We start from the raw sequence: 12,225 nt of genomic DNA, 5'->3' as shown, positions 1-12,225 counted from the left end.
TTCAAACTTGATGCAAACAACAATGTAGACTGTGTACCTGTTTGGAGGTTAAAGTTACATCTCCAAGAGTCATCCACAGGGCCGTAGATCCTTCATTCGTGTTGCCAGTGGTTCTGCTGTATGAAGAGAACTTATTTGACCATTTGACTACTAGTGAACACTCGAGTAGTGTCCAACCGGGGACTGATTTGAATGGTTGTTTCTGTGGACACTCTTGGGTATATCCGTTAGTAAGTATATAAACATATTCCTGAAATATGTCTGGGCCACATGCATCACTGAACTTTAGTGAATGGATTCCAAGAAGTAGTTCTCCAAGACGAACGGAACACCTGGCATCTCCAGCAGGTTCCTGGCAGTTTTACTTGTTGCACACTCTCTTGTTTCAATATTGCATTGTTTTCTTCTAACCCCAGATCACCGAGAATGTCATCTATAGGAGTGTGAGACTTTGCTACACAAAACTAGCAGAATGCTACCGTGGCCATGCTAACATTCATGTCCCTTCTGAATGCATTCAGGGCCCAGCACCACTTAGGCGGGCAGTTGGATACACTCGGGGTGGGCCCTGCTTAGGGCCACCACTGGTAAATCTTACAAGACAGGCCACAGAGGCTCTCAGCCAAGCACAGGAGGCAGTTCTAGACCTCTTCCCACTCCATCTTGTGAAATGGATGGCTTGCTTCAGCCTCCTCCAGGTGGAGGAAGGGATTGCTCAGAGGCTCCTGGCCTCCAGCCCAGCTACTGCTGGAGTAGGAGGAGTCTGGGAAGGCAGAGGAAGGAGAAACAAGGGGGCTGCTTGACAGTTAGAAAGCAGACTTCAAGGTAGGTGGGAATGAGGAAAGCCAAGGTACAAATGACTGTATTTCAAAGATAGATGCAAATCAGTGTAGCAGAACTAAGTTTTAAATTGAAAGATTAATTTGTTATGTAGTGACAACTTTTTATAGCTACCACAAGAGCAAGTAATGAAAAAAGTACGGTCTCTCTTGCCTCTCAGATTCACCGACCTCTGGTTCCTTCTGCAAGCAGCCTGTGCCTGGGGAAGTATAGACACGGGACTCTAGTCAGTTACTCAGTTTCTCTGTTGTACTCTGTGTTTTGTAGACTCAGTAGTTCACAGTGAGTAGAAATGTATTGGCCCATGGCTTTGGAGGCCGTAATATTAAGGGGCCAGCATCTGGTAAATATCTCCCCACTGTCATTATGTGATGGAAGACGGAAGGCGAAGAACTGTGTATCCTCATATGGCAAAATAAAAAATAAAAAAATAAAAAGAACTCACTTTCGCAAGCCTTCCTTATAGTTGCTTTATTAATCACCTTTTTATTTCTGTAACAAAATACCCGACAGAATGAACATAAGAAGAAGAAAGGTTTGTTTTGGCTTTTGGTTTCAAAGTTTTAGGCCATGTCCAGTTGGCCCTGTTACTCTGAGACTGCAGCAAGCAGTCCGTTGTGAGGGGAACCTGGCAGAGGAAGCTACATACATCGCGGAAGCCAGGAAGCAAGAGAGACAAGGGAAGCAGTGACCCACACTCCTCTTTGAGGACATATGCCCGGTGACCTAAGACGCCCCACTAAGCATATCCTCTTAGGCTTCCAATGCATCCAAACGGTACAAATCTGAGCGTCTATGTCTTTCCTTTGTGGGTCTTTGGGGCACATTTTAAATCTGAATTATATCAGTGACTTTAACCTATCAGCTCTGAGCAACTCTCATTGGGTGGTATTGGGGCTCAAGCTCCCAACTTGTGAGTTTTGGGGGGAGAAAAGATCTATAAAGTATATAGCACTGGGGTTAGGACATGTGACTTGGGGTTGGGGATTTAGCTCAGTGGTAGAGCGCTTGCCTAGGAAGCGCTAGGCCCTGGGTTGGTCCCCAGCTCCGGAAAAAAAAAAAAAAAAAAAAAGGAAAAGGACATGTGACTTGAGGACAGTGCGCCCCAGCTTCCTAGTCAGTAAGACCTATTGGGGAGGGGAGAGGACACACTCGGCTTGTGCAACGCGTTTTACAACCTATGCTTGCCATCCCAAAAGCCCTGGAATGCTGGTTTAGTGAGACTAAACTGGGACTCAGGGATCTGTTCTGATAGAGGAAGCCGGAGGTGGTCCTTAGCCTCAGGAAGTTGGAGAAACATTGGATTTAGACTCTCCAACATGGAAATGTTTTTCAGTTGCCTAGAAGCACAAATGTGCCGTTGCTTTACAGAGATGAGAAGTCTGAGGCTGGCAAGATGGCTCAGCGGGTAAGAGTGCTTGCTGTCCAGCCTGAGGGCCTGAATTAGGCTCGCAGGACCCCCATGGTAGAAGGAAAGAATTGACTCTCACAAGTTCTAATCTAGTCTCCATGTGTGTGAGGTATGCACATACACGTGCACATGCACAGACACATACGCGCACAATAAATAAATTTTAAAGTAATTTTAAAGAGAAGTTTCTAAGCAAAAAGAAGAAAAGTGATTCCATGGCAACACATTATAATTAAATGTAGTATATGTATATAAATACGTATATACGTATATATGTATATACATAAACACACACACTTGGTGGGGCAGTTGGGTCGAGAACCAACTTCTTGCATGTGTCCTCTGACTGTCACAGGTATACTGTAACACATGCGTGTCCATACGCAGGTACACAAAAGAAATAAAGAAAACGTGACTTTAAAAACTAAGATTTATCCACTGGGCTGTGGTGGTTCGTGCCGCAGTAAGCTCATTTAATACCCTTCACACATGCTCCATTGGTTCCAAGGAAAGCATCTCTTCTAAACAGCAGGTCCCGATTGGCTGGCATTGCCTGCCAGCAATCCTTGGTCTCTCAGGCAGTCCTCAATTAGGTCCTCCTGCAGGAGATGCTTTTGCAGCTACTAGGACCCCAGAGGTGGCCCTACCATTCCTGATGCACTCTTCTATGTCTGTAAAGGCCTGTTTTAGTATGAATCATCATGGAAAAGCAATGAAGCAGATCCAAGTTCCGGTTCCAGTGGCTATGCCACAGGCACTGTGAGCTGAGGACACAGCAATACTGGAAATGTCTGTGGCAGACAAACATTCAGTCCTGTAGCGAGCACCAACAGCAAAATCAAGCACAAAACCCTGAAGATGTTATAGTTAGACTATGTCAATTCTGTCAGCAGCTTCTCATCCAGGTAAGAATCTACACCTGAGAAGGTTCTAGGACCTGGTAGAAACTGAACCACTGAGTAGGAAACCCTATAGCATTCATTCTTAATTCATTACTATAACAAAAAACCCGAGGCAGTTAAATTTATGAAATAAAAAATGGTTGCGTAGCTCACTGCTCTAGAGATTCAAGGGTAAGCACCAGCATCATCACGTGGTGGGTGGTGGGCAGAGTGACATTGTGCAGAGCCTTAGCAGATGAGAGTGGGCAAGGCCACACTGTGGGAAGCACATGGTTGAAAAAAAGGTCACAACTCAAAGCCAGAAGCAAGGGAATGGCATACAATTTGTACTCCTGAAACTCAGAGGGCCTGAGAGAGCTATTTCCATCTCTTCCAACTCCGTGTGAGCTAAGCAGCACCACCAGGCCCGTCCTCTTAAGGCTCCATCTCAACACTGCGTGTTCACTGAGGATCAAGCTTCTAACACATGAGCCCCCCGGAGGCACACTTAAAAGTACCCAACCCCCAGGAGACATTACGTTCCCTCAGACAATGAGAACTGCCAACCACAAATCAAAGAGAATCTGATTTCCAAACCACAAAATTAAACATGTTCAGCATTCCAAAACAGAATCCCCGGCAGACATGCAAACATACATGTGGACATATCAGGGTGGGTCAGTTCACTAGCACTAATGAGTCTATGAAAGCAAATGACCCAGAATCTCAGAGCCTGGTGGCATAGACCTGCAATGCCAGGTATTCAGGAGGCTGAGGCAGCAGGCTTATAAATGGAAGAGCTGCCAGCACTGGAGTGACCCTAAGGCCAAGTTCAGCTCTGGTAGACCCTGTCTTGAAGTATAAAAAAGGGGGAGGCAGTGTATCTCAGTGGTAGAAACCCATATGACGCTCTAGATTCAATCCTCAATACAGAAAGAAGAAAGAAAAGGGAAGGAAGGAAGGAGAGGGAGAAAGAGAGGAAAGAGAAAGAGAGGAAAGAAAGTTCCAGAATGCCATTGTAACAGATCCTTTTTCCTTGCACCCTCTCCTTGGAGCTATTTGTGTAACCCCATGAGGGTTCCCTATGAAAAAGGCAAACAAGGAAGAAATCAGGGCCTGAGTCAGTGGTCAGTCACAAGCTGGCATGAGCCAGCAGTGTCTATGACTGTTGTCCTGGTGTTCCACTTGGGGGCACTTAAGGAGACACGGTGTTCTAATTTTAGTACACATGCTGCCAAAGTGAGCACCTGAAATGCAGGGTCAAAGGCAGGGCTACAGAGTGTACTTTATCATTCACTCCCCATGGAAAGACGGTCCACGCATGGAGCTAGACTTAGAAACAAGCATGAGCAATGGGTTTGCCAGATGACCAGGTTCTGGGGTAAAATAAGGTTAAAAATTGTAACAATTCACATATCTGCATATAGTGTTCTTGTGTCTATATGCATAGTATATGAACCATACTTAATGTTCTTAACCACTGAGTCATCTGTGGAGCCCTGGAAGATATTATTCCATTTGTGTAAAAGTATACATATATAATCTAAGAAATTAGAATAAGAGAGGTTTGTGTTACTAGACTTAAACATGGCTTTGGAATATTAAAAGGAATTGAATAAAGCAAAAAAAAAAAAAAAAGACAGGAGAAAGTTATGCCAAGCAAGTCCAGATACATTACGAACCTTTCAGAAAGGTCACAGGAAGTACCTGAGGCCCTCCCCCCATAGACCAATCCACACCATTGTTCACAGCAAAGGAACTCTGAAGATATGAGTAAGGTGATCCTGAATTATCCAGAGTCAAAGATCCCAAGAGGAAGACAGGCGTATTAGAGTCAGAGAATGATTTAGAGACATTATATTACTAGCTTTGATGATACACTTATAGACTATCTCTTAAATGTTTATATATATATATATATATATATATATATGGTGTGTGTGAGAGAGAGAGAGAGAGAGAGAGAGAGAGAGAGAGAGAGAGAGAGAGAGGCGTGCATGTGTAGAGGCCGGAAGACAACCTGAGCTCACTCTCTTCCCACCGTGTGGCTCCTGGTGACAGAGCACAGGCCATCAGGCTTGGCAGCAAGCAGCAGCACCTTGTGAGCTGTCAAACCAGCCCTCATATACGGTTAAAAGAGCTCCTGGTGAGGAGAGAGCAGAAGGATGCCAAGGAATTAGGACAAAGTTATGATATCAGGACTGTGATGAAGCTCAGTGGTGGAGTACTTGCCAAGCATGCACAATAGTCCAATGCACAGCAACACACACCACACACACTCACGCCACACCCCCCACAAACACACCACGCACACAATACACATACACACACACCACACACCACACACACACACCACACACACACACCACACACACACACACCACACACACACACACACACACACACACCACACACACACACACCACACACACACACACACACCACACACACACACACACACACACACACACACACACACACACACCACACACACACACACACACACACACACACACACACACACACACACACACACACACACACACCACACACACACACCACACACACACACACACACACCACACACACACACACACACACACACACACACACACACACACCACACACACACACACCACACACACACACACACACACACACACACACCACACACACACACCACACACACACACACACACACACACACACACACACACACACACACACACACCACACACACACCACACACACACCACACACACACCACACACACCACACACACACACACACACACACACACACACCACACACACCACACACACACACACACACACACACCACACACACACAACCACACAACACACACACACACACACACACACACACACACACACCACACACACACACACACACACACACACACACACACACACCACACACACACACACACACACACACACCACACACACACACACACACACACACACACCACACACACAAAACCACACACACACACACACAAACCACACACACACACACACCACACACACCACACACACCACACACACACCACACACACACACACACACACACACACACACCACACACACACACACACACACACACACCACACACACACACACCACACACACACACACACACACACACACACCACACACACACACACACACACACCACACACACACACACACACACACCACACACATAACCACACACACACACACACCACACACACCACACACACACACACACACACACACACACACACACACACACACACACACACACACACACACACCACACACACCACACACACACCACACACACCACACACACACCCCACACACCCCACACACATACCACACACACATATACCACACACACCACACACCACACACACACACCACACACACCCCCCACACACACACACACACTCCACACTAAAGGTCATTGTCAGCTAGTACTACTGGGATTTGAACTTGGATCATCAGACTCTGCTACTATACTGTCCCATAGAGAAGTCACTAGTCACATGTAAGTCTTTAAATTTAAATTAATATAGTTTCTGCAACACTAGTTGCACTTCAAATACTCAGTATTGGTCACCATGTTGAGCAGTTAGAGAATAATTTCATATTGAAATAAAATTCTGTTGGATAGGACGGCTCTAGAGCGTGGCTCTAAATCAATATGCCTTTTGCTTATTGATATGGTTATCAGTATCTAGGTGAGAACACAGTGGCTGAGTTTCTTCCAGCTGTATTTATTTTTATAACTTAATATATTTTTAGCAGTGCTGGGGATAGAATCTATGTGCACACTAGTGCTACCAAGTTGCAGCCCAGCCCCTCCATGCCTTTAAATAGTCATTCCTCATGACTGTATTGAGTTCTTCAAGTTCTTCAAATTCTTAAGAATGTACTACCGACACAATGAAACCCTTTATAACACTAGTGTTTGGTATTGAGACTTGGCAGTGAACACCGAGAGTTAGAATATCAAGGGAGCCAGGAGGACAAAACTAGGTTGGTATTTACTTATGTGCCTGTTATCACAGTGGGTGGTGGTGGTGGAAGGTATTAAAGACATATGTCTTTAATATGTGCTGTCAAGTAAGTGCCTACTTCTAGGTGTGGTCGCAGGCATCAGAAACTCAGCGGTCAAACGTAGTTCCTGACCCAGCAGAGGAACTTATGTTCTTTCCTGAGAGGAAGAGAGATACACAGCTAGGAATAATACGTTTATGAGTGTTGGGGAATGCAAAGTATGGGAGGCTAACTAGGGAGACAATGACGAATGTTCTAGGAGTTGAGAAGTGAGAAACAGCCACAGGCACAAAGACTGGGAACAAACATAGCTGGTGACCCACTGCCAAGATCACATGTTCTTGTTTTAGAGATGTGGAAATCTTCAAGTTTTCAGACAGTTTTGAGAGTTTCCTCAGATGTGTTTTGGGGTTACAGTATATCATAAAGGGTTGGCATGATGGAGTCAATATGAAAGCCTATAAAATTTAAAATCTGCCTCTACCTAGCTCACTGTGATTTTAAAGAACCAATGGAGATGATGTGTTATAATGTATGTGGCATTTCGTAAAGTGCCACTTAAAAAAAAAAAACCTTAGATTCCTTATAGCTCTATAAAGATGGGCTTAGGGGAGCCAACCCTTATGAAAAGATCAGTAGATGCTTAAGTAGCCTTGGGCAAGGCGTGCATGAACTAGGGAAGAACTGGGGCAGGGCGATGAAGAAAAATTTAGCCACTAAAAAACAAGAAAAACCAGGGCACGATGGCACACGCTTATCATTCCAACAGTCCTGAACCTGAGGGGGGAGAATTGCTGTACATCGGATGCCACCCTAGGCTGGCTACATCATGAAGCCCTGCTTCAACCAGGTATAGCAACATTCTCCTCCTAGGTATGAATCAGCAGAAACGGGAACAGAGAACAAGAACTTCCGTGCATGTGCACCAAGCACATCCACAGTCACAGAACTTGAGAAAAAAAGACTCCAGCCTGGGCTAGAGAGAAAGACTCTCTCAAAACTCGAAAACTGGGCTTCGAAATTCTATGCTAAGTGAATAGAACTAGACCAAAAAGACACATCCTTAAAGTCTATTCCATGTGTCCAAAGTACACAAATCCATACAGATAGAAAGTACTTTTGTGGCCAGACCTGGGGTGTACACTGTGTAATCCCCACAGGAAGCTGAGGTTGGAGGATCATTGCCCGTCTTTGTTACATTGTAAGCACCAGCCTAGGCTGGGCCACATAGGGAAGAAAAATAGGGGAGGAGGGCTGGGTTGGATCCCTAAAATTTGAAAAACAAATACCCAATCAGGGGTTGGGAGAAAGTGAAAACACATGGCTGCTAATGGGTAAAGAATTGATTACTACAGTGAAGTTAGTTGTGGGAGTTCTATACCTTAGGGAATGTATTAAATGTCATTGAATTAAATACATTAAAGGAGTGATTCTCACACTATGTGAAATGCAGTCTTTCTTTTGAGAGGGTAATAGGAGATAGTCTCACTCCACAGGGCAAACTTGTCTAAAACTCACATTTTAGCAAAGGCTGGCCCCAAGTCTAGCTCTTATTCACTCTAGTTCAGAGTTGTTATTTCTGTGACAAAAACACCATGTCTCAAAGTAGCATGGGGGAAAAAGATTTGATCTTACGACTCTCAGATCACATTCTATCACTGGGGTAACTCAGGGCAGGGACTCAAGGCAGGAACCTGGGGAAACATAAACCATGGGGGAGCACTGCTTAGCACCAAGGATCACCAGCCTAGAAATGGCACCACACCCACAGTGAGCTGGGCCTCTCCACAGCAATCATTTATCAACACAGAGCCCACGGACTCGCCTACAAGAGAATGTTCTGGAGTCATTTTTTTCAACTAAGATTCTCTCTTCCCAAATATGTGTAGGTTTATGTCAAACTGACTAAAACCAACCAACACTCCTCTAGATATTCTTGATACATAGTAGCTAACGTGACCTGCTTTCTGCCTGGTGTGTCTGTATCCCACAAGGTCTTTCAGGAAACCAGGCCTCAAAGGTGCAGTTGAAGATAGGCTTTCTCAGGCTAGCTCCACCTTGTGGCTAACAGAACTGCCAATTAACATTTCCTAATTTGTCTTCGGATGCTAGTTGAGGTTCCTAATTATAACCTCAAGAACTGTGGGAATCCAGCACTGACATTCTGAATCATCAAAGCATGATTAAGTTGTGCGTCCTCTGGTTTGATGATTCTTTTTTTTTTTTTTTTGGTTCTTTTTTTTCGGAGCTGGGGGCCGAACCCAGGGCCTTGCACTTCCTAGGTAAGCGCTCTACCACTGAGCAAAATCCCCAGCCCCTGGTTTGATGATTCTTCAAGTGCTTTCTGGTGACTTGTAACTAGGCATTCGGTATTGGCGCTCTGCCCTCAGAAAGATCATAGTTTGGTGGGAGAACACCCACAGAACCATCACACAATAAAGTTGTAGCGGTGACGAGGCAACTAAGGAAAACTGCATTGCACTGAGAGCATAACAATCTGATCAATTGAAGAGGTCACAGAGGGGACATCATGGAGGGATGCGGAGGGCTGACCGCGTTGAGTTTAGGCCTCCACACAAGAGGACTATCTAAGGTAAAGCAACGATTTACCTTAGATAGCAACAATTCTAGGCAAGGAGATTGTAAGATGCCCTGTGGTAGTGGGGTGGGGATGAGGCATGAAAACAGGAGGTCAAGGTTGTTGAAATGATGAGAATATGGAGTATAGACGATGCATAAGCAGGAAGGCCAGCGTACGGAAAGGCTTTAAACTTGGAAGTCAGCTTTGTCCTGAGGAGGATGAAAAGCACGGACCTTGACCAGGTAAAATGAAGTTCTATAGCATGGGTAGCTGCCTTCAGTCAAGCATTTCTTTGTGTATTTGCCTATGTAGTTCCTATGTGTGCGCTTGTGAGGGTGTATGCATATGCATATGTGCATGTGTGTGGTGGATGTCAGATGGCTTTCTTAGTCGCTCTCCACCTCATAGTTTGAGGCTTTTTTTTTTTTTTAAACTGAAGCTGAAGTGAGCCTCTCTGGTTGGACTAGCTAGGCAGAGAGTCCAGGGATCTTCCTGTTGTATTCTAGTTCTGCCTTCTCCCCTTCCCTAGAGCTGGGGCTGCAGATGTAGGCCCCAGAAGCCTTTCCATGGGGTGCCTAGGATCCACACTCTGACCCTCAGGCTTATTCGTCATGGACTGGGTCTCTCTCTATCTCGCTCAGTTACCTATTTGATGCCAATGCTGTTTTGTTTGGAAGTAGGATCTCATGTAGCCCAGGTCAGTCTCAACTTCCTATGTAGCCAAGGATGGCCTTAAACATCTGACCCTCCTGTTTCTAGCTTTCCGGGGCTGAGATTACAGGGGTCATCAATTGTGCTCAGTTTACATGGTGATAGGGCTCAAAGCCAGAACTTCATGAATGCCAGCTTAGGCAAGCACTCTACCAACTCAGTTGCATCCTCAGCTCCAGTCAATTCTGTTTCCGGTTGTTAGCCCAGGGGATTTGTATGGTGCCCTGTTGCCTGGCTGGGTATTCTGTGACTCCTTGAGCTTGAAGCCCTAAGTTCTAGGATTGTAGGTGGATATTCTGCAAGGAGTATTTACTTACAAGAAGGTTGGTTTTAAAAAGAAATACAGCCTTGCTTGTTTGGTGTGTGTGTGTGTGTGTGTGTGTGTGTGTGTGTGTGTGTGTGTAAAAGCCAAGGACATATGCAGAGGTTAGAGGACAACCTTGTGGAGTCGGATCACTCCTCCTACCTTTCATGAGCTCCATCTTTCCTTGAGCCTCCATGACTGCACAGCAAGCACCGTAATCCCGCTGAGCCATCTCTCAGGGTCCTAGTTTTGGTTTGCTTTTGTTTTGAATAAACAGTCTAGATGCTGCTTTACATCAGTCCCATATAACCCTTACCACAGCACTCTGAAGAATACTTTTTATTACTTATTTAGCGTATGACTGTGTATACGTGTGACAGCAGAGTGAGGGTCAGAGGACATGTTTTACCTGCCTGGTGTCATCAAGCTTGACAGCAAGAGCTTTTACCTGTTGAGCCATCTCACTGGCCCACGTGAAGATGTTGATATTCCTTTTTTTTTAAAAAAGATTTATTCATTTATTATATATAAGTACACTGTAGCTGTCTTCAGATACACCAGAAGAGGGCACCAGATCTCTTTACAGATGGTTGTGAGCCACCATGTGGTTGCTGGGAATTGAACTCATGACCTCTGGAAGAGCAGTCGGGTGCTCTTAACCGCTGAGCCATCTCTCCAGCCCCTGATATTCCTATTTTAAGAGATTCCAAGGGTTGGGGATTTAGCTCAGTGGTAGAGCACTTGCCTAGCAATGCAAGGCCCTGGGTTTGGTCCCCAGCTCCGGAAAAAAAAAAAAAAAAGAAAAAAGAAAAAAGAGATTCCAAAAAGTTAAGTAACATTTAACCAGAACATTCCACTGTTAGCTCCCCCAAGACCCAGATCTTTTTTATTTCAGTCTGCTCCAAAACATCTTTCCTAAACAAGCCCAAGGTGAGGGCAAACTAAAATACTTCCTGTAGGCTAGCCTGCCTCTGAGAACAGTGCCATTGCACCCAATGTGATGTTCACCACTGCCACACCCCTAAGGCCAATCACTGCAAAGAAGCCAGTTTCTACTTGGAGTTCAGTGTTCTCTCCTTGAGAAGTTATCAACACACTCTATCCTCTCCAGACGAGGAGCCAAACAGAAAATCAGCCTCAACAGAATCTCAACAATGACCTGACTCTTCTCCTCCCAGTTAATGCAAAGAGCTTACTAGTGGTGAGACTTATGAAAGCAGCTGCAGTCTGCCTGGAGGCTTACTGTTCTGTAAAGTTCAAGGCAAGCCACTTTTTCAGTGCAGTTCTAGTAGATTTTGTCCCCCTTAGCAACACAATTGGGAAACATCAATGTTCTCAAAAACAATGACACTGATTTTTCCCAAATGCGCTACATTTTCTCTTTGAAATGAGTCAAAGGACAGATCAGGCAGGTTCTCGGAACCTGTACT

This window comes from Rattus rattus, chromosome 3 (assembly GCF_011064425.1).
Source record: "Rattus rattus isolate New Zealand chromosome 3, Rrattus_CSIRO_v1, whole genome shotgun sequence".
NCBI classification, from domain to species: domain Eukaryota; kingdom Metazoa; phylum Chordata; class Mammalia; order Rodentia; family Muridae; genus Rattus; species Rattus rattus.
This window is presented reverse-complemented; position numbering follows the sequence as displayed.